This window comes from Notechis scutatus, chromosome 1 (assembly GCF_049901735.1).
Source record: "Notechis scutatus isolate UNSWTSFEM ecotype Mainland chromosome 1, rNotScu1.2, whole genome shotgun sequence".
Lineage (NCBI taxonomy): Eukaryota > Metazoa > Chordata > Lepidosauria > Squamata > Elapidae > Notechis > Notechis scutatus.
This window is the reverse complement of record NC_142009.1, coordinates 329,249,674-329,274,112: the sequence shown is the minus strand read 5'-3', so window position 1 is coordinate 329,274,112 and position 24,439 is coordinate 329,249,674. Positions and strand designations below refer to the sequence as shown.

At 39.0% G+C, this 24,439-nt stretch overlaps 1 protein-coding gene across 1 annotated transcript in view; it reads right to left on the bottom strand.

Annotated features, from left to right (window-relative positions):
• MEF2B (myocyte enhancer factor 2B) overlaps window positions 1-23,911 on the bottom strand; it is a 59,379-nt gene extending 35,468 nt beyond the window's left edge. Inside the window, exon 1 of the mRNA XM_087952681.1 lies at window positions 23,585-23,911. The gene's annotated coding sequence lies outside the window, so the exon portion shown is untranslated. The remainder of the gene's footprint in view (window positions 1-23,584) is intronic.
• Between the last annotated feature and the right edge of the window lie 528 nt (window positions 23,912-24,439).

The following is a 24,439-nucleotide window of genomic DNA, read 5'->3' as shown; positions in this document are numbered from 1 at the left end:
AAACTAAACATACCCAATTCCTGCAACCGTTCTTCATGTTTTTGTCTTAATCATCTTTGTTGCTCTTCTCTGCACTCTTTCTAGAGTCCCAACATCTGGATGCAGTATTCCAAGCGTGGTCTTACTGAGGCATCATAAAGTGGTATAAACACTTCACATGATCTTGATTCTAGCCCTCTGTCTTAACTTTCCAAGTTTGAAGACCCCGATCTAGAGTTTGAATGAAGATGCTCTAATCCAGGGGTCTCCAACCTTAGCATCTTTAAGACTTGTGGACTTCAACTCCCAAAATTCCTCAGCCAGCAAAGGAATTCTGGGAGTTGAAGTTCACAAGTCTTAAAGTTGCCAAGGTTGGAGACCCCTGCTCTAATCTGGCTGGCCTGGAGTGGATGAGGATATGCAAGGAAGTCAGAGGGTGGGCTTAATTGTGAACGAAGGGGTTAAAATGTAGGTCAGGAGAAAGGAATTGATGCCATTTGAGTTGTTAGGGGTAAATATTAACATAGGAACCCATAGGGTGGTGATTAATGGCACGTTTATGCTCCAATGAATGGTGACAACAGGAGGACCAGTATACATTTTGGGGGATTTTGCAGTATGTTCTGTGCAAAAAAAAAACCCAGTGAAATTAATCTACCTAACAGTTACAAGCTGAGAGGCTACAGAAAAAGAGATGGCGCCATTGAGAGACCCAGGCCTAGTAATATGTACATATAGGGAGTCCTTGAGTTGCAATCATTCATTTAGTGATCGTACAAAGTTACAACGGCACTGTAAAAAGTTACTTATGACCATTTTTCACACTTGTAGCATCCTCATGGTCAATTGAACAAAATTCGGATGCTTGGGCAATTGGAATGGATTTCTAATGGTTGAGTGTCCCTGGGTCATGTGATCCCCTTTTGCAACCTTCAAAGTCAACGGGAAGCTGGATTCAGATAATAGATAATCAGACTTGGAAGGGACCTTGTAGATCATCTAGTCCACCCACCCCCTGCCCAAGTGGGAGACCCTACACCAGTGATCCCCAACCTTTTTGATGCCGCGGCCCGGTACCGGCATCAGCTGGGCGCCGCAGCCCGGTACCGGCATCAGCTGGGCGCCGCGGCCCGGTACCGGCATCAGCTGGGCGCCGCGGCCCGGTACCGGCATCAGCTGGCGCCGCCATCTTTTTGATGAAAGCGTGCTTCCGGTGAGCTTTCTACCGGAAAAGCTCACCGGAAGCACTTTTCATGAAAAAAGATGGCGGCGCCCAGCAAGCCAGCTGCCCGGTAGGAGTTGTTCCACGGACCGGTACCGGTCCGCGGACTGGTGGTTGGGGACCCCTGCCCTACACCATTTCTGACAGATGGCAGTCCAATCTCTTCTAGAAAGTCTCAAGTGACGATGCTCCCACAACTTCCGAAGGCAACTTCTGTTCCATTGGTTGATTGTTCCCACTGTCAGAAAATTTCTCCTTATTTGAATCTCTCCTTGTTCATTTTCCACCCATTATTCCTTGACTGGCCCTCAGGTGCCTTGGAAAATAGCTTGACCCCCTCCTCTCTGTGGCAGCCCCTCAGATATTGGAGCACTACTATCATGTCTCCCCTGGTTCTTTTCTTCACTAGACTAGCCAAGCCCAGTTCCTGTAACCGTTCTTCATGTTTTCGTCTCCAGTCCCCTAATCATCCTGGTTGCTCTTCTCTGCACTCTTTCTAGAGTCTCAACCTCTTTTTCGTAAAGTGGTGAACAAAACTGGATGCAGGACTCTAGGTGTGGCCTTACTAAGCCTTTATAGTGGTGTTAGTACCTCACTTGATCTCAATTGCATCCCTCTGTTAATGCAACTTAGGATGGCATTTACTTAACAACCATGTTACTAACAGAACAACTGCAGTGATTCATTTAACAACTGTGACAAGAAAGATCATAAAACGGGGCAGAAGTCACTTCACAATTGTCTCACTGAGCAACAGAAATGTTGGGCACAATAGTGGCCGTGAGTCGAGGACTACCTATACGGGAAAATGAATAAATATTGATCTAAAGATGCGATTAATTTGATCATTTAAGAAAGTGTGAATTATGATGCTACATTATGAATTATGATACGAGATTCTGGAAGCTGAATGGACCCACTTTTGGTGGTTCCAGGACTGAATCTTGAGAAATAAAAAGGATCACAAAAGAAAAGGGGAAAGGGGAAAAAATGAGAGACGTGGAAGAGAAAAATTGCTGCAAAAAAAAAAAAGTGAGAGAAAAATATTGTGCAATGGGTAAGAAGAAAAACCATGGTTGCAGAAGAATGTAATGTAATTTACAAAAGGGCAAGGACTGTTATGATTATAAGAGGTTAAGAAAAATGAAGAGATTTTGAAGAAAACAAAAACTTTGAAAGTAATTCATAGCAGATAAACGAGAAGGGTTCAGCGGAATAAATAGAAACTTTAAAAGTCATGAAATGTTTTAGATAAAACCCCTGGCAGAAGTACTGAAGATATTTGCATGGGGACAATAGTAACAAGTCTGCAGTTTGGGCGATTCAGTTAACAAATGCAATGATTCGCTTAACAAGCACGGCAAAACAAGTTGTAAAAATGGGGTGCACCTCACTTAATGACCACCTTGCTTAGCAACAGAAAGTTGGTTCCAATTCTGGTATAAGCAGAATCAACCTTCTAACTGCTTGTACACCACAGCCCTTACAAATTGGTAATTTTCATTTAAGACCATGAAATTAATTTCTTTCAAAAACATCATTTGAAACTGCCTGATGCAAAAAAAATTCCCCATTTTTGCACTACTAGAAGACGTCTAAGGTCCCTTCCAACTCTTTTATTCAGTAATTCAACAAAATCAGAAGTTCTTTATAAGATTTGAATTTCGCATTATATACATTCCTCTAAATGAATGAGATTTCATTTCCTTTAGTGTATATGACCTGTGCTGAAAAAAACATAACTGTAAACTAGCTAATAAAGAGTTCTGAGTTCTGAGCAGTCTTTAATCAAGTAAGCACTAACGGCATTTTTCTCTGTATTTAAGATGCAAAGTCAACCTAAAACAAACTCCACCATCTTCTTGCACTTGCAAGCACATAAATAACCAAGCAGGCATCACAAATACATAGACATAAACACTCCACTGGCCCTCTATTTTGTTGTTGTTGTTAGTTGTGAAGTTGTGTGTCTGACCCATCACAACCTCAATGACAATGTTCCTGCAGGCCTTCCTATCCTCTATCATCCTCTGACCTCCCACTTGACTGTTTCCTAGTATGATTTGATTGTTGATTGACTATCATTAAGTGTTGTACGTTATGATTCTTGATTCTTAATGAATGTACTTTTTCTTTATGTATACTGAGAGTATTTACACCAAGACAAATTCCTTGTGTGTCCAATCACACTTGGCCAATAAAGAATTCTATTCTATTCTATTCTATTCTGTTCTGTTCTGTTCTGTTCTGTCCTGTCCTGTCCTGTCCTGTCCTATTCTATTCTATTCTATTCTATTCAGTGACTCCATCCAGTCATGTCATTCTCTGCTGTCCTATTCTTCTATTGCTCTCAATCTTTCCCAGCATTAGGCTCTTCTCCAGTGAGTCCTTCCTTCTCATTAGGAGGCCAAAGTATTTGAGTTCCTTCTTCAGGATCTGGCCTTCTAAGGAGCGGGTTGATCTCCTCTAGGACTGACCGGTTTGATCGCCTTTCAGTCCAAGGGACTTGCAGGTGTCTTCTCCAGCACCATAGTTCACAAGCATCAATTCTTGGGCACTCAGCTATCCAACTTCCACAGCCATACATTGCAACTGGGAGCACCATAGCCTTGACTATACGCACTTTCGTTGGCAGGGTGATGTCTCTGCTTTTTAGTATGCTGTCTAGATTTGCCATAGCTTTCCTCCCCAGGAGCAAGCGTCTTTTGATTTCTTGGCTGCAGTCACCATCTGTGGTGATCTTGGAGCCCAGAAAATAAAATTTATCATTAAATAAAATCTGGCCCTCTATTTAGAAACCCCAAATGTGTCCTTGGGGAACTGCCCAGAGGCTTGTATTCTGCCATTCTTCCTTGTTTCGTTTGCGTTTCTAAAACATTTAATCCTGAAGAATAATGTGGAAACAAAAGTCGAAAATAAGAGCGTCAGACCAAGCCAAGTTCAAAATAGAACAGACAGCAGGAAACTGCCAGCCTCGACTCTGTTGTGACCACAAGAATAGGTAGCCAGGAAGAGAGAGAGAGACGCTCCCTGAGTTTTACAGCAGAGCAATATGTGTGTGTGTGTGTGTGTGTGTGTGTGTGTGTCTATATATATATATATATATATATATATATATATATATATATATATATATATATATATATATATATATATATATATATATATATATATATATATATATATATATATATATATATATATATATATATCTTTTCACACAAGCTTCCGTATTTCTCTCTTTTTCTCCCCTTAGAACCCAGGATGCAGCAAATGGAGCTAAGCTTGGGTCCCTTTTCTCAAGGATTGTGAGGGTCTGTGGCTGTGTTTGCTTTGAGATTGTTGCTTGGTCCAATTTCTGATGTTAGAAGTTAGGAGGACAACGGTCCTTCGCTTCTTTTTACACACAGGAAGATGATTTGGAAGCCACCAAAGAGAAAGTCCTTTCTCCATGCCTAATGCAGGACTATTGCCTCAGTGGGGTTCTTGATGCTTTCTGAGTTTGGTGGGTTTTTTGCAGACGTTTTATTACCAAACTAGGTAACACCATCAGTGCTACAAGGAAATAGGGTTTGGTCTTATTTTTATATACCAGTGGCTTACTCTGTCACTGTAATGACTCCGGAATGGTCTTGGTGGGTCTTGAGAAGGCTATTGTTTACTCTTAGCTTGCTTGTCTGCGTAGGTTACTCCGCTCTACTGAGTTCCCCATAGCTACTTATAGAATAGAATTAGAATAGAATAGAATTCTTTATTGGCCAAGTATGATTGGACACACAAGGAATTTGTCTTTGGTGCATAAGCTCTCAGTGTACATAAGGAAAAAATAAAATAAAATACATTCATCAAGAATCATAAGACACACTACTCAGTGATAGTCATAGGTTACTAATAAGCAGTCAAATCATACTAGAGAACAAGTAAACAATATAAATTGTAAAGATCCAAGCGACACGGTTATAGTCATATTGGAAGAGGTAGGGAGTAAAAAGGATGAGAAGAATAATAGTAATACAGTCTTACCAAATAGTTGGACAGTGTTGTGGGAATTAGTTGTTTAGCAGAGTGATTGCATTCGGGGGAAAAACTGTCCTTGTGTCTAGTTGTGCTGTTGTGCAGTGCCCTATAGCGTCATTTTGAGGGTAGGAGTTGAAACAATTTATGTCCAGGATGTGTGGGGTCTGTAGATATATTTTTATGGTTGTGACAGTTGGACCTTAAAAAAGGGTAATACAGAAGGACAATTGACTCATTGTGATTCTGGAGAGGGATTCTGGAGAGGGCTTCTTGAACAGGAAAAGTGACTAACAATCAAATACTGGTACAGATAACACTGGACATGAGAAGTGTCCAGAAGGCAAAATCATGAAACTGTATCTCACTCATTTTGGCCGTGACATGTGGGGGAATTTGCTGGAGAAGGCAATTATGTTTGGAAAAGTTAGCGGTAAAAGGAAACCAAGCTGTCTAAAAACACGGTGGCCAGACACATCAAAGCTGACATCAGCCAGAGCACAGAAAAACTCAAAGAAGTAGTGCAAGATCAGAAGATATGAAAAGACATGACCCACAGAATCGCTAAGAGCCACAGCCAGCTGAATGGACAGCAGCAGTAGCATGTTTGTCTGCTTTAGTAATCCCTTCATAGGGGTAATGTTTACTTGATTGTTGGTCAAGTGTTAATCTTGGCGTTAATTGCAAAATATATATAGCAGGGTGTCAAACTCGATTTCATTGAGGGCTGCATCAGGGTTGGGTTTGGGTTTGGGGTGGCCAGGGTGGGTGTGGCTAGCATGGCATCATTTGTGTTGGGGGAACCTGTGGCCTGAGCGCTACCGAGTTCCATTTTCGGCTGCGATGGCCTCCTGCAACCCTCTGCCAACAAAAACAGAGTGGCCCTCCTGAGCTCCGTTTTCTCTGGCAGAGGCACTGGCCTTTCGCTGTTTCCAGGGCGATCCTACAGGCCAGATCTAAGCACCCTGCGGGCCAAATCTAGCCCATGGGCCTTGAGTTTGACACCCCTGCTCTACAGGTAGTCCTCACATAACGGCCACTATTGTGACCACAATTGAGGTTTACTGCCAACTGCTCCACTGACTTGTCAGAAGCCAGTTTTGAACTGCCCAAAAGGTGAACATGTGACAGTGAGATGCTGTGACTGGTCATAAAGTTACCTTTTAAGTGCTGTTGTAACTTTGAATGATTGCTAAACAGGGCAGTCATTAAGGGAGGACTGCCTGTATTCCCCTTGACTGGAAGGGGATTGCACCAGGTATGTTTATCCAAATTGCAAGATGGGAGGTGCAATGTCACAACTAGAATCCTATGATGTAAACAGACCGGGATTCTGACTGAGACACGTACCTCTCAAATTGTAAATTTGTTTTTAAAATCCCTTGTGAAAGAAGACCAACACACCATGACCCTCCGGATAAATTCTTTGGATATTTGGAATTACCAATTGAAAAGAGAAAATCAAAATTTTCTATTACATTTTGTTGCAACTGAGACTTAGTACAAAATTGCTATTTGAAAGAGGGAGTTTTATCCCCCAAGATCCCTCCACTAAAACTGTTTTCTCAACTTGTATAAACTTTTAGGATATACAGGCCTATTGGTACCCCCACCCTCTTCTGCACTGAGAAATATGTTTTGGCTCTGAAGGGATCAGTTTGAGATAAACATATCTTACAACAGGAATTATAATTGAACATTTGATAATATAAGACTCCTTTCAAAAAAAAAAAAAGCTTCCTTGGCTATGGTTTCCATACTTCTTATAAACTAGCCATCTTTCTGGGGCTGCTGGATAACATCTGAACACATGCAGTCCTTTATTCACAATAGTTCATCTAGTGATCATTCAAAGTTACAATGGCACTGAAAAAAGTGACTTATGTCCATTTTTCACACTTGTGACCGCTGCAGCATCTCCATGATCCAGAGGTGGTTCTGACCAGTTCTGGAGAACCGGAAATGGAAATTTTGAGTAGTTCGGAGAACCAGCAAATACCCCCTCTCACTGGCTCCACGCCCATCTCTTCTCTGCCTCCCAAGTCCCAGCTGATTGGCTGGGTCTTCTTTTGTTGCCCTGCACAGGAGAATGGAGCTGGAAAGAAGGTGAGTGAGGTGGGGAGGGAATGGGGATTTTGCAGTATCCTTCCCCTGCCACGCCCACCAAGCCACGCTCATAAAACTGGTAGTAAATTTTTTTGAATCTCACCACTGCCATAATCATGTGATTTACACGTGAATGCTTGACAACTGACTCACATTTATGACAGCTGCAGTGTCCCAGAGTCATGCGACCCCTTTTGCGACCTTCTGAAAAGGCAAGTCAATGTGGAAGCCAGATTCAACTAACAACCGTGTTACTAATTGAAACACTGCATTGATTCACTTAGCGAGAAAAATCGTAAAATGGAGCAAACTCACTTAACAAATTTCTCACTTAGCAACATCAGTTTTGGGCTCAATCGTGGCCCTAAGTTGAGGACTACCTGTAACCATAATTTTCCTGTTCCAGTTTAGTGCATCAGAACCAAGCTAGGGACATCCAGATTCAATTTTATCTTCGTGCTATTGACTATAACTGGACTTGCTATAGGATAAAATCTGGCTGGCCAATTCATGGCTTTGGGTTGTACAGCTGGCTTTAGTCAATAAACTAGGATGTCAATTGATAAAATATTTCTATGGTCTTTTTAGAGTTGCCGACAGAAAGGGAGGGGGGAGCAGTGTGGCAGCTTGGAAACTGAAAGTGCATTGCATAAATGTTTCCCAAGATAGTAACTAGGTGACTGAAGTTTCTGCCATGCAAAATTCTAACTGGAGAACATGATTGATGATTCTTGGCTATGGATGTGTCCCATTGGAGAATATGAATTATGATATACCTAGGGGGTGGGAGAAAACCTGGGTCAAGGGTGACAATGAATTATGTGTCTCAGAGTCGGCTACACCCAGGCAGTGCCGGACATTTTAACTCTCAATAAATCCTTTTGAAGTTTTGGAAGTTTGGCTCGAGACTCATGATTTAATTGGGGTAATTGCTGGAATCCTGACATAGAACTCCAAATTAATACTTGGCCTTTTGGTGAAGGACATTTAACGGTGTATTCACAAGCTCATTGTCAATCCAGGTTTTAAGATTTTGACTGCAAGCATTTTCTAAATTCATTCTGTACCTTTGAAGCAGATGAAATGCCCCAATATTTGCCGCAATAAACATTTTCCCCAATATTTATATGTTTATTCACTCCTTCACATACACAAGTTATTTCTCAACCTTGGTAACTTGAATATGTGTGGACTTCAGCTCCCAGAATTCCCCAGCCAGCAAGGCTGGCTGGGGAATTCTGGGAGGTGAAGTCCACACATCTTCAAGCTGTTAAGGTTGAGAAATGTTAACACACACACACACACACACACACACACACACACACCTCTGTCAATTAGCAACATACACTAAGCAGAACACAATTGTCTGCCTCAATTCTGGCTAATTTCTGGAGTGACAAAGAGTGAAAGTCACAGTTTATTTTAAGGGGGTGCCACAGTTCCCCATTTGCAGTTCCTGTCACAGGCCTTTTGTGCAAAGCAGACAGGGGAACAGATTTAGACAGGCGGGAAAAATTGCATTCTGCCTTCACAAAAGAACAAAAGACCTCTCAAAATCTCATCTCAAGTCTCAACAGATCTACCCTGGAAGGGGGCAATCTGTCTTCCAGAAAGTTTTAAAAATGCAAAGGAGAAATAACTTTGCTTCCCAGAAAAAGTTTTATTTGTTGATTTATTAAATTTATATGCTGCCCATCTCAATATCCAAAGATGCCAGGCTACATCAATGTTCTGACCCGGCAAGCCTAATTTGCTTAAAAGATTTGAAAAATCTCACCTCTTCAGTCAAATGAAATAAAGTAAAATAAAATAAATAATAAAATAAAATAAAATCTTAGACCAGTGATGGCTAACCTTTTTGGGTTCCTGAGCCGAAAATTGTGCGTGCCAGTACCCAGAAGGCAATGTGCGTGGGCCCCTCCCATAACCCTTGCAAATGCACGCGAGACCCCCGCGCGCCCCGTGCATCTCTGCGCATAAACACCAGATACCCGACAATCAGCTGTCAGGCGGGCGGTGCGCATGCATGCGCAGTGTGGCTCTTCTGGGCAACCTCTCACGTGCCGGCAGAAGTGGCTCTGCATGCCACTTCCAGCATGCGTGCCATAGGTTCACCATCATGGTCTTAGACTGTCTCACTTGCAATTTTAAAACACAACTCTCCAATTATCAAACAGCAAAGCAATATATCGGACCACAGTTTTTTTTTTAAATAGTTACAATGTTTTGGTGGTTTTTTTAAAAAACAGTAAGGCCTGAAATTGTATAGCCCAAATCAGAATCAACACTCTTACTTTGTAAGAGACCACTGTCCAATTCAAGATATGCTGGGAACAGTTAATAAGGAACGAGAAGAGATAGTTCTTGACTTACAACAGTTCATTTAGCGATCGTTCAAAGTTACAATGGCACTGAAAAAAGTGACTCATGATTGTTTTCCACACTGCAACATCCCCATGGTCACATCCTGGAATGCTACAACCACCATAAATACATGCCAGTTGACAAGTGGCCATATTTTGATTGTGTGACCATGGGGATGCTGCAAATTAAGTGCAAGAACCTGTCATCTTTTCTCAGTGCTCTTGTAACTTCAAACAGTTGCTAAACAAATGGTTGTAAATCGAGGACTATCTGTAATTTAACACTTAATAGATGGACACTTTGCCCATTTAGATGAACGGTACCAAGAAGTTTTCCTAAAAGACAACAATCTTGAAATTGCTTTTACAGGGCTGGTGAATTCTGTGCCCAACCATGAGACCTAACATCTGAAGTACAGTATGTGATTTACTTAATTAATGAGACTTTACTGCATTTTCAAATTCTATTTGATTGTTTTAACTTGTATGATCTGGTCTTAGAGCATAGTAAACTGTTTGTTTATTTGATATCCTAACAATTAGATAAGTTTGCAAACAATTAAATTTATTCCCAGTTGTTTGTTTGTCTAACTTGGACGAGGGGTGGCTATGTATTAAATCTAAATAATAATCTAAGGAGGCTAAAAATCCCAAATCCATTTTGAACATCTGGCTGATTGTATAACCTACCTGCCAGTTGTTATACCAAAATCACAAAATCACAAAGTCCTCAGAGCAATACCTAAACGGCTCTTTTGATATCTGGAAATACTGAATTTATTAGGCCTTAACAGCTTAATTGTACAAGAAAAAAAAACCCAACCCACCCTGCTTGGAAGTCGTTGGGAGAAAAAAACACAGAACTTTGCTTTTATATATAACTGCAACAAGATTTGTATGCACTGAAATGAGACTTACAGATTCTCACAATGGAGAATGGATGGTGAAGTTTAATGGAACTGGTTGAGATGGCAAAATCAACTACCCCGATTGAATTACCATGTTTCTCATATAATAAGGCCAAGTCTTTTTTTTTTTTTTGAGCCCGAAAAAATGGCTAGGCCGTCTTTTGGGGGTGACTTAATTCCCCCTTGCATCTTCGGGCGGGCGGCGACGGCTTGGATGTTGACCTCGGCGTTGGTGGGGCACTTCGTATCGGGGTCAACACAGGCAGCACCATATCCGGGTGTGCAACAAAAGTACTTTCTAATGGCAAGCCTCCCCCATTCCCCCATTTTGCATGTTTTAATATAGGCCTTAATTTGGGGGAGGGGCTTAATTTCATTTCATGCCTATAAAACATGCTGGGACTTCCTATTGGGGGAGGCCGTATTGTTGGAGAAACAGGGTATTAAGTTTCCACCAGTCTGAGATTGCAAATCTAATTTTCCATACATATAACAACTTCCAGTGAGGTACTACCTTGACATGGCTTGGGTGCTCTGAGGAAAATGGGAGCTAGGTCAGAGGCTCAACCATACTGGACAGGTCTCATCAGGGAAGTCAAAGAGTGTCTCTCCCATAAAAAATATGTTGAGAGGTAAATTACAGAAACCCATACCAGATTAATGACTGTGGTAGATGTTGGAGTTCCTGAACATCTGCTGAAAAATGGACTACAGGACTCAGGATTGTTGACTGGGCAACTCAGGCCAGCAGCTGCAGAACTATTGGAAGGAAAGGTGTATTTGTAAATTGTAAATCTACAGTAAAGCAAGCAAAGGTAGTATCAATTGTAATAGGTGCCTTGGGTGCAGTCCCAAAAGAACTGGAGCACCATTTAAACACTATCAACATTGACAAACTCACCATCTGTCAATTGCAAAAGGCAGCTGTACTCGGAACAGCTTACATCCTGCCACAAATATCTGTAACATCATCAAACATCTACATCTGTTTATCCCAGGACTTGGAAAGGACTTGATAGGCGGACAAAAATGCCAAATCCAGTCTGAACATCTGGCTGACTGTGTGGTGAAACATATTATCGTGAACCATAATAACAATAATATTGAACGCCACTGTCCTCTTTGCTTCCTGCTTCCTTTTCATATCTGGAGGCCCAGCAACATGGATTTTTTGGTGATGATGATGGTGTCACATCCCAGAACGTCACTCTTAAATGCATTTGCTAAAGCATTTCAGAAATTATTTATACAGTATTCCTTTTTCATAGCAAAATACAAAAACAAAACAAACTATAGCTTCAACAGGGAAAAAAGAGACCAATTATACAGTGAACGAAAAAAGCTATATATATTATAGCTTATTGTACTAAACTAAACTCAAACTATCCACTATTGACCTCACCCCATTCCTAAGAGGTCTGTAAGGGGTGTGCATAAGTGCACAATCGTGCCTACCGTCCCTGTCCTATTGTCCCCATTTATTCATACCTATTTCCTGTATTCTTACTCGTGTTTACACTTATACCTATTATCTTGTAAGTGATTGACAAATCAAATCAAATCAAATAAAAATAAATAAACTAATTTCGCTAGCAGTTAAGGCACTGACTGGAGTTTTAATCCTGATTGAAGCATGAAGCCAGTTGGATGACTCTGGGCCACTCTCTGTCCAAACCAAGATCACACTTGTACACAAGATGCAAAGTAACAACTAACGATAAAAAACAGAACCACAAAAAACCCTCCATTAATGGAAAGATAAAAGACCTATATAACATCCATTGGTAGCAATATAAAATGTATTAAAACCTTTATTAAATCTAGATGATGAATAAATATATTGTTTTACATCCTCATTTTCAAAACAGAAACTTTTCAAAAAATAGTTTCACAGACCCAAACCCTTTATCCATTCTTTCAAATCAGATGAGTTTCTTTCCATTTATGTAAAATTGTCCTTGCTGCCTTGCCCCTTGACTTGGTAATGCTAAAGCTCATTGTGAAATGTGCAAGGTTTTCAAATTTCACACAAAGGTAGCACAAAAAAACTAATGTTTGCCCATTCTAAAACATGATTCAAGGGATTTTACAAAAGTTGAAAAAATATTTTCTGATGAATTAGTGTCATTTTAAAATCACAGATCTACTTTGTTTGTAAAGCATCTAAATCCATTGATTATCCAAAATTGGATATTCCGATGTTTCGTTGCACAATTCAAATATATAGCTACAATTAATTTTCATTTTACTTTTTCTATTCTTTATAAAATAGCATTGTTGCTTTCTGTTCATGTGCTGCATCTCTCAAGGATCCTAAAACTGCACTAGTATCTTAATATCTGTGTCTCAGGCTGCATTTTTAAAATTAACATATGTTACAATAGTAACATATTGCCAAGAAAATGCTGCAGGTAAATCATATTCAAAATGCAATCTCTTTAAGTCATTAAAAACCAAATGATATAAATGTTTTTATCTCTTTTGTGGTCCCAGGCATTCCAGGAAAATATCTGGTTTGCTGTTTTTAAATCTGGATTATTCCACAATGAACAAAAAGTATCTAGCAATTTAAAGACTGGAAATGAAACTCTACATTTAATACAACTAGACCTTAAATCTTGCCAAGAATTCAGAGGTGTTACACACTTAGTCTCCAAATGGATCCAAAAAGGGGATATTAAAGCTCTCCTTCCAAAAGAACGTATTAATACATTAAAAAAAAATCCCAATGATATAATTTAAACTCAAGTAGTATCCATTCTGCCCGCTAAAGTTGGACAACCAATAAATATAAATAAATAAATAGTAAAGTAAAAATAAATAAAATAATAGTAAGAAAATTTCAATTTGGCCAAAAAGTTTTTGAAGGCCTTTAACTTATCAGGTTTCCTTATTTATTTAAAATCAAAAAGAGTTTAGCTGCACCTGTTTAGATTAACAAATATTATTATAAAGCTATCAAGAGCTTTAATTCAACTCATTGGAGGCAGTATGTAAAATTTGTTGTGTCATTTGGCAAATTTGTTAGACTGAAAAATGTTTGGCTAGCATGCTGGTTGGGGAATTCTGGGAGTTGAAGTCCACACATCTTAAAAGTTGTTGAGAAGAGAAACATTGGTGTAAAGTTTCCGTTATTAGAAGATTTCACACTGAAATCCCCCTTAACGTACACACTAATCTTGAAGTAATCTTGATTTGATAACATTAGTCTTGCTCTGGTGTTTGTTAAAGCATAATATAGTTATGGCTAAGATGATTTGAAAAAGAAGACAGATTTAGTGTGATGTACAATATCCACAGCTCTCTGTTACGATATTTAAATGAAGCGTCCAGTTGTAAAGGCAGTCTATCTCCAAGTGTCAAATATGGACAATATTCTCAGAAGTAGCGAGTAGCAAAATAAGATATATAAAATTGGAACTTGAAAATCCATAGAACACACTTTTCCCTCCCAGAATTCAATATCTCATTTAGTCCTATTTGTAAATTTATATTAATATGTTTTCATTGATTTGTCAATGGCCAGGAAATCCCATGGCTGTGCTTGGAGATTTGATCTTTTTTTCCCTCTCTTCTAATTTTCCCCAATTTAGTCACTTAGAACTTTTCAAAAACTGAGCAGTCTATAAATCATAAGAATAAATAAAGGAATATATACAAATATTATGAATTAAAAACACTGAAGCAGACACATCTCTATAATTATCCATTTCAAGGAGAGTTATACACGCAGACAAGAGACCAGGATATCTTTGTTCCATTTTTTAAAGTTTTTCCCTGTTGAAAATCCGTCCAGTTTTTCCCCCTCAGTTTCTGATTTTGTGAACGTGTTCAATTTAATTTGTTGTACATAAGAATTTTTAAATGTGCATATGCTTGGAGACTACACTACATTTTAAATATTATTTTCCATGTATATATTGTATCTACCTCTGTGTTTCTATTTATCAGTCAAAAATGGGAATTTAAAAAAAATACAAATCGTGGCTGTATATATTAGTTCAAAAATGCAAAATAGGCCCAGGTTTGAGTACACACTTCAGCCACAGAAGGTCCTTGGCTGAATTTGGCCAATCCTTTCTTCCTTCTCAGCCCCAACAGCCAATCAGGTGTGGTGAGAAGGTGCTGGACTAGGAGCAGAAAGACCCAGGTTCCAAACCCTCCCTTAGTCACAGAAGCTCATTGGCTGAATTTGGACCAGTCCCTCCCTCTCAACCCCAAGGCCAATGTGGCTGATTTCCAGTCCAGCCTGCCTTACAGGGTTGTTGCTTGGGGATAAATATTGGATCACATGACACTCTGGAGAAGATATAAAGCTTAGCTAATAAATAAGATCACCAAAGGGAAATGCAATGTCGCTTCAAGCAAAGCTCATTTTTGGAGGACAACTGGCACAGACATATAGCATTTCAACGGTGCTTCCAGCCCTAAATCCTTGCTTAATCCTAGTCTTATGAATGGATCAGCCCTAATTATAAAACATTTCTTTCTTGGAGAACTAAACATATTAAAGTAGCGGAAGATATTTGATTACAAAAACATTTGAAGAACACCTGGGGGGTGCAAAGTCTGGAAGCCATGGGCCAGCCATGGCTTCGCTTTCTAATTCAATCATGCCATTTCAGGTTCCCAAAAGCCAGCTCCAGCCCCGAAATAAAATCGTTAAATCTTTAAATTAATTCTTACAATAGCTGAAACACCCAAGACTAAAGTTAGCAACCCTGGGAAACTTTCCATCAATGACAAAGTCCCTCTCCTGAGATTGAAGGTTTTCTGGAAATTAATTTCAGGCAGTGAGGCCAGGGGAGAATTCAAAGTCATAACTCTGTCCATGGGGGGAAAGGCAGGAACTGAACCCGGTCCAAGCAACGGATCTAAACGAGGAAAAAATCCCAGGCACATCACGTGTGAGGTAGCTAGACTCTAAAATTTAGAAGTAGTCCTCAACTTATGACCATACTGGAGCCTGAACATTATGGTCATAAGTTGTGATGGTTGTAAACAGGCCATTGGGTGACCACCTCAATGTCATAAAACATTTTTATGAAGGGTCATTAAGCGAACACCATAGTCCTAAAGTGACTGTCATGTCATTAAGCAAACCCATTGTTTGCTATGGGGCATTTTTTTTTACAAAAATGGGAAGTAAATGATGATTTTTGTAAAAATATCATAAATGATCACACGACTATGGGACGTTGCAAATGGCCTGGGGACCAGATGGCGAAATTCCATGGCAGAGGTGGCTATTCAATTGATGGTAAACTCTGCCTCCCCACTTCTGGGTCTCTGCTCTCCACCCATCCATCTTTTTGTTTATCATAAATGTCAACTCCTAAAATATATCTATGGTTTTTTTAGAGTTGCCAACAGAAAGGGAGAGGGGAAAGGGGTTTGAAAGAGCAGTGTGGCAGCTTGGAAATCGAAAGTGCATTCCATAAATAGTAACTAGGTGACTGAAGTTTCTGCTGCACAAATATCTAACTGGGGAACATGATTGATGACTCTTGGCTATGAATGTGTCCCATTGGAGAATATGAATTACGATACACCCAGGGGGTGGGGGAAAACCAGGGTCAAGGGTGACAATGAATTCTGTGTCTCAGAGTCGGCTACACCCAGGCAGTGCCGGACATGTTAACTCCCAATAAATCCTTTTGAAGTTTTGGAAGTCTGGCTCGAGACTCATGATTTAATTGGGGTAACTCTGGAATCCTGACAGCATAGCTGACTCTCATAATTCACCATCATTACCGGGACAATATTAATGTATTATTCTCATCATGTTCGTTTGTCATTGTGTGTTTATTGTCCTGCTATTTTATTTCTGATCTGTTCTGTTTACACTTTTCATTTTCCTTTTTATTATTTTAAACCACTTAGAGTAGCTCCATGGCAAGATAAATGGCAAATAACTTATTACGTATAATAATAATAATAATAACAACAATAACAACAACAACAATAATAATAGCCATAATTGTGAGCTGATTACCAAGTCCCCAAAGTGAAGTCATATGATTGTAGAGGATGGCTGGGAGCAACTGGCCGTCGGAACTTCTTAACTGGGTTGTAAACACCTTTTGGGAGTTCCAGTATAACTTTGTACGGTCGCTAAGCAACCGGTGGTAAGTTGAACACTACTTATATCAAATTCTCTTCAAACAGAATTTTGAGATATAGTATGGTTTTGAGGGAGAGACAATTGAAGGCAGTACCCCCCGTGGTATAAAATTCTCCTAGAGTTTTCTTGTCCACAGTTTTAATATCACCCCAGGGCCTGACATGGATCTTTTAATTTTAATTTATTTATTATTGAATTTATGTCCTCCTGCCTTTCTGTCTATTCAACACTTACAACTCTTTATTTTGGAACTTATATTTATACATGCATGCATTTAATATATTTATACTTACTTATCCATCTTGTCTGGATTCTAAAAAAAAAATTAATTTAGAAATGATGGAGATGTAAAAATGCATCACTTTAAATATATATTTATATCTCTTTACTTAACGGCTACCATTGTTTCTGATACTTTGGGCATTTCACAATAATAATTTTAGGAGAAGGTATTGGTGTTGAAGAATATGAGTTTGTGATTTTTGGAGAAACAAACTGCTCTCTGGTCAAAACATAATGTTGCTTATTGGCTTCAGTGGGTTCATGGACTGTCCTACTGACAGTTTTAGTGGATCATCCAATAATATTAAAGGACCTCAAAGAAGTCAAAATAAACGAACAGAAAATTCTATTGACTAATAGTACTGATAGCCTAGACTAGTGGTTCTCAACCTTTTCTTCACCACGGACTCCCTTTAAATACCTTTTGTAGCCACAGACACACTCTCCCAAGACATAACTCAAGATTTAAAGATTAAAAAAAATTAAATCATAACATTTTTTCAAGCCTTTGTGGTCCTCCTATGACATTGCAGCCCCCCAGGCGTGTTCTGCTTAGTGTAGGTTGCTAATTGACAGGGATGTGTGTGTGTGTATGTGTGTGTGTGTTAACATTTTTCAACCTTAACAGCTTGAAGATGTGTGGACTTCACCTCCCAGAATTCCCCAGCCAACCTTGTGGCCTAGACGAATCCAAAGTGATCCATTCATTCCTAGTGATTGTTAAGGTGGTTGCACGCTCCTCCATGCTCATACTACTGATAGTTCTCAATTGATAACCATTCGCTTAATAATCCTTTAAAATTCAGATAAGCTATTTACAGCCTGTCCTTGAAATTATAGCAATAGCACTTAGACCTATACCTTAGACCTATATACAGTGCTTTACAGCCCTCTCTAAGTGGTTTACAAAGTCAGCATATTGCCCCCAACAATCTTGGTCCTCATTTTATCGACCTCGGAAGAATGGAAGGCTGAGTCAATCTTATTGTGACTCCAAAACCCCCCCGGCCTTCCTGCTCATGAGCATCTATTTGGCTAAAGTAGTGTTTATTAAAGTGTGTTCCAATCTTTTTCCCCCAGCACTATATAAAAGTAGTCCTTGGCTAATGACCCAATGGAGCCTGGAATTTTGGTCGCAAATTGTTGTGATTGTGTAAGTCGAATACCCACCCCACATCAGCATCACCCTTCCAATCTAGAAATTCCTCAAATCTTTGGTTAAACTTTATTCATTTTCCTTGCTGGCTGAGGAATTCTGGGAATTGAAGTCCATCTTAAGCCTGCCAAGGCTGAGAAACACTATTCTATGGTACTCCTTTTCTAGTCTATCCCAGTTGTTTTCCATGGGTGGGATTTTTTCATTCTCCCCCTAAAAAGTCTTTCTTTTCTCAATGACAAAATGTGAGATTGTACATTGATCTTGAACACTGATTATATTTCCCATTTCAAAGATCGTGGGAGGGGAAAAAAACCCATTGTACTCAATAAAACCTTTTAAAACAGGACACCAAGAAGAGAACCTATCAAGATACATCTGAATTTCTTTTCTTAGTTCAGAGAGCACGTTCCCACTCTATGAAAATGCAATTTAAAACTGGCTTGCTACCAGTCCAAAGTTGTGGAATCTGCATACTAGCATTTATTTTCGGTGTCAGGTTTAACTCGGAAAGATACGAAAATCAGAACAGAAAAATCTGCCTCGGAAAATGAGCAAAGGTTATTTCCTCTTCGCTGGATTGTTACTTCTCTCACATTATATATACCCAAACACTGAGTTCAAAATAAAAAGATCCGTGTTTGAAAACTCCATTTTCTGGAAGACACAAACGCCAACGGTCTGCCATGACACCTCAGACGTATATTTATATACATAACCATCACACAATTCCCTTTTGGAGTAAACAATTGTATGCCTGGTGCCCCAAAGGAGTAAGAGAATAAGCCAAATAAATTAAAGATGAAATAATTAAAAAGACACTGGGCAAAATCCAGTTCACCCCAACACCATCCACTTGTGCTTCTGTTGCAATACTTCATTGCTTCTACTTACAGGCTTTATACTTTTCATTTTAAATACTCACTTCTCTCTTTTTGAAGATCTAACCATGATATTCAGAGGCCTTCTTCCCTTCCTCTGGTCCCTTTGTTTTTCCTTCATTCTTTCAATCTTCCTTCATTCTTTCTATAGCAACTCAAGCATAATTTATACTGGTACTCTCTCTATCCCATCCTCATTCATTTAACTGTACACCCTCACAGAGTCATGCTAGGAATGAGATGGACAATTTCTAAGTTTGATACATAAATAAAATAAATTCAGCACCCATTAATTATTGGTCTCTCTGCTGGTTGCTTTATCATGTGTACTTCTTAAGTACTCCACTGCCACTGCATTCAATTTAATTTTGATTTCTCCCATCGTGTCCAGTTCTTACTTCCATAAAAAAAAAGAAGACACTCCTTTTCTATACAGCCATTCTGGCTTCTTTCAATATACATTCCTTGCCATGGACCATATAGCTTCTAGCAGTATTTGCACATCTGAATTTCTTTTCATTCACTTTCCCCATCTTTAACAAAAAAGTTTCTAAGATACCTACAATCCTTGATGTCAAGTTAGAAGCGCGCTTGTGCTGTTGCAACCATTATTGTTTCTCAGCTTGCCAACGAACTAGTGGGGAGGGAAGGGGGAAATGGAATATAGGCTCCCAAAATGAAGAAGACAAGCCACAAGGACCAGCAGGTGTTTGCCAAATCCCAAAGACATTTTCTCATAACAATACCATGACATTTAATTGGACAATGTGACCTGCACTAATAGAGGGGGGAGAGAACTCTAATTAGGTGAATTGTGTAGGAATTAGCTAGAGCTAGTTTTGCTTTCATCGGTGCCAAAATGATGTACTCAATAAAGTTTTGCATTCAGAGATTGGATCGTCTCGATCGTGCTTGCTTGTTTGGGTTTCTCAGTCTAAACCTTGACACTCGACTTACAGCCATTCATCTAGCGAATGTTCAAAGTTACAACAGCACTGAAAAAAGTGACTTACAACCAGTCCTCGCACTTACAACTATCGCAGCATCTCCACAGCCATGTGATCAAATTTTGCTTGGCAACTGGCATATATTTATGACAGTTGCAGTGTCCCAGGGTCACATGATTGCTACTTGCAACCTTCCCAGGCTTATGACATAGAAAGTCAATGGGAGAAGCTCGAGTTACTTCATGACCATGTAATTTGCTCAACAACTGCACTGATTCGCTTAACATCTATGGCAAAAAAGGTCATAAAATCAGGCACTACTCACTAAACCACCTTGCTTAGAGATGGAATATATGGCCCTGGTTGCAGTCGTAAGCCGAGGACTACCTGTACGTTAATTCGTTTATTTGATCTTGTTTTTCATCATTTCTAAATAACCAGCAAATGTTCCCTGCATTTTCCCTATCAAGCATACCTATTTTGAATGTTGATATATTTATTTTCAGGTCAATATACCTTGTGGTTTCATACAATCTAAACATTTGTTGTAAATATGAATCCTTTATATTCTAGATTCAAACTTGGACCAATCACTTTCTCTCTCAACCCGATCCAAGAGTTGCTTTTATGGGAAAATTAGAAGGCAGGAGTATTAGATATGTTTCTCATCTTATTTATAAAAATAATAAAGGCGGGATTAAAAAAAACGTTAAAAATATGCATAATAAACATGTACCCCAGTTTTCAAATTCAGAATTAAAACCTCAGCGTCTAGGACGTTGCAAAAAGTTTCTCCTATTTTAAAATGGCTGCAATCAAGATCATGAAATAAAATGTTCTACTTTGCAAAGGACATGAACTACAGGATCTTCATCCTTTCCCAGAAAGGAACATCAAACAAAATTGATCATATAATAGTATGATAAATTGGGCACGACCGTATCATTTCAGTCACTGAAAAAGGATTTGTGGAGACAGAATATTTTAGAGAGGTAAATGGTAGGAGATTCAGGACTTCTCCATGCAGTGCATACCTAAAACTATGGAACTCACCAGCACAAGATCTACAAACTTGGAACAACTCTAAAGGGAAATTAGAGAAAAATCATGGCTACAAGTTGTTGTGGTTAGAAATTACATCAAAGTGGAGGCCAAGAATACTTCTGCTCCCAATTCCTAGTTAAGGAATTATGGCTTCGCAAAACTATAACGCTGGGCCAGAATAAAATTCCTTCCTTCCTTCCTTCCTTCCTTCCTTCCTTCCTTCATTCATTCATTCATTCATTTTATATTTCATGTATCTGAATCACATACCTGCCTCAAAGAGGGATTCTGGCTAGAATAAAACATCAAAATATAAAACAGTATATGAAAATTAAAATTTTAATAAATCTAATTTTATAATTATTTTTTAAAAAAAAAACTATAAAAGTTTTTAAAGTGGCAAGGATAATTAAACCCTGTTAAAATTAGATGATAAAGATGAAGTGAGGGCTTGCATGGCACCAACCCACCCCATGTGTTTCTTTGGGCACCCCACGCAAAGCCGCAGAGCCATGTTTTAACTCTCTTTCGGAAGGCTAGGAGAGTGGGGGGCCTGCCTCACTTCTGGGGGGAAATTATTAAGCAGAAAAGGCTTTCTTCCTAGATCCCTGCTGTATAGATCAATGCTTGTCAAACCTGGGTAAATTACCCAAAATTGGGGAAAAGTGGGTTTTTTTCTTTGGGTTAATGACCTATGAACAATTAGGCATCACAGCAGGGAAAGTTAAAATTGCCCTGTGTACTAAACATACATCTGAAAATCTCAAAAAGTATTCCTATGAAGACGAAAATTGATGAAACTATCAAAGGTAACTTGTTAAAATGACATAAAGATCATTCCACCATATTATTTTCATAATGTAGGTGGTCCTCAAGTTAAAACCATTCCTTCAGCGATCATTCAAAATTACAACCGTGTTCAAAAAGATGACGTTTACAAAGTTTGCTACGACTTCCTAATAAGCGGTTTTGTATAATGAAGGAAAAAAATTGGGTAAGTAACTGGTATAGGTTTTGGGTTGGATCCAGTACAGATCTTTTTGATCTAAATCTGTCATTGCCTGATGGGTTCCACGTGTCTTGCCCAGAATGAAGAATTTAAGCCATGCTTGTTTAACTAGGAATAATTTGCACCAAGTCTGGGAAACTAAGAATGATACTTACATAATTTAATAATTAAGCCCTCATATCCCCCTCTAAGATATTGAGTCTGCTTATATGGTTATTGAAAATTAGATTCCGAACAGAGAACTCCCTTCAAGAAGATAGTGGTAATAATATAATTGCAACGGAAACAATATATTATATTCAAGGGTATGAAGGTTACATTGCCTATAAATGAGGGAATCTGTTTTTTTGTAAAACTCATGAATTATACTGTTGATCACCAATAGGCATTATACTAATACAAGACTCTTAAATATACAGTATGATTTGAATTCAAGAAATCTCACTGAATTTGGCACAAGACTAAAAACAAACAAACTGCCTATTGCTCAAAATCACTTCATATATCCTAAACAGTCTTTAAAGAACAAATACAGTTAACTTGTATTAAACTATTATTCCACACTGCAACTAATAGGGCTGGGAATCATTGTATATTGGCTTATTTATTAAATATATGCACTTCCGCCCTGAGAAATTATCACAATTGTCACATTATTAGGGGACACTGGGAAAGATTCTGGTCTAAAACCAAATTATAGAGGCAATCATGCAACTTTTTTTGACTGGTTTTAGCAAAATGCCCACTTTTTATTTTTTTATATTTCTGCTTTTATTGCATTTTAAGCCACACATTTCCAATAGTCATTTCCAATAGTGAAATGAACGGCATATAAATTTTGTAAATAAATAAATATCAAACTTCTAGCATTCCTGATTTCTTGTTTCTCCCCCCCCCACCCCCTCATAATCCTTTCCTACTGGAACAATACATTTACCAGACACTGGTTATCTTTTTTTTAAATTAACCCTGTAGAAGTGCTTATATTCATATTTATAGGATTTATATTTACAGAAGCTGGCCTTTTGCTGGTGAATAAAAATAAACTTTCCCGCACCGTTTTAAAGATCCACTCCTGAAGATTTATTTTCAGAGTCCCATCCAACAATAACTTCCCTGTTTGCATCGGATCCTAAACAAGACTGTCTTTGTAAAGATACTACTGAAACATTCTATAATATTTGACAGGCGTTTTATTGGAATGGTTTTTTTTATCTTTTTATTTTTTGAACAGCATTCTCTTAAGTTTATCCTTTTCTCTCTCTCTCTCTGCTGCGCTGATATTTTTATCTTTCGGTAAGTCAAAAACCGTTATCCAATTCTGGGATCCCTTCCTTTTTTTCCCCATTGTGATGAACTTGTGGCTGACCAAAAACAGAGTAATCCACTTCTTTTTCTACCTCTTCAATAGTTACAAAAATTAGGAGGGGGGCAAGCAATGATAGGGAGTGGAACCTCAAGCTTTCAAACCCCCTTTCCCCCGAAGCAAATTCCCCTAACATGCCCCCCCTTCTTAATTCTTTACGGATTATCCTCCCGAATGGTTTACCTTTTGCACACCTGCGCTCAGGTGAGTTGCTGCTCGCGTTTTCAGCACGAAACTCCCTCCTTCAGCAGCAAACGCTATGCCCAAACCCCGTCGCCAGTGCCGGATAGACTTCTCTTTTTACAAACAGCATTGCTAATTTTGCAAACTGTTAATTGCAAAGCGCTAAGAGAAAACGAAACAAGAATATATTATATATTTTTGCAAAGCGCATTCAAAGCTCCTGCCCGGGCAATTCAGCGCCGGACCTCGGGGTTAAACAGTACGGGCCGGACTGGAAAAGATGCTCTTTTGCATAGCGGCACCTCCTACTCCTTCCTCACTGGCTCTGCCGCGACGGGGATTAATTAATAGATTACATTGGGAAAATGAAGTTAGCTAGAGACTTTACGGACCGCCCCAAACATGATGGCTTCTGGCCCCGCCCACAACGTGGTAGCTTTTTTATTTTTTTATTTATTTTTTAAAGGCAAAACCATTTGCGGTCGGTTTGAAGCCTGGAGTTTCATTCTCACGTGCACGTATCGGAAATGAGGTGTTTCTAAAAGCTCTTTGATACTCTCTTCATACTCTACATAAATGACCTCTGTGATCATATTAAGAGCAACTGCGTTCTCTTCGCTGATGATGTAAAGCTGTTCAACACCGCAGACAATACTGCTACCCTTCAAAAAGATCTTGACTATGTATCAGAATGGTCAAACAAATGGCAACTTCAAATCTCAACAAATAAATGCTCTGTCCTACATATTGGCAAAAAAAAAAACCACCAGAAAATAAAATACAGGCTGAATAGTCAAGACCTTGTTGATGATCCAAGCTCTGTAAAGGACCTTGGAATACTCATCTCTAATTATC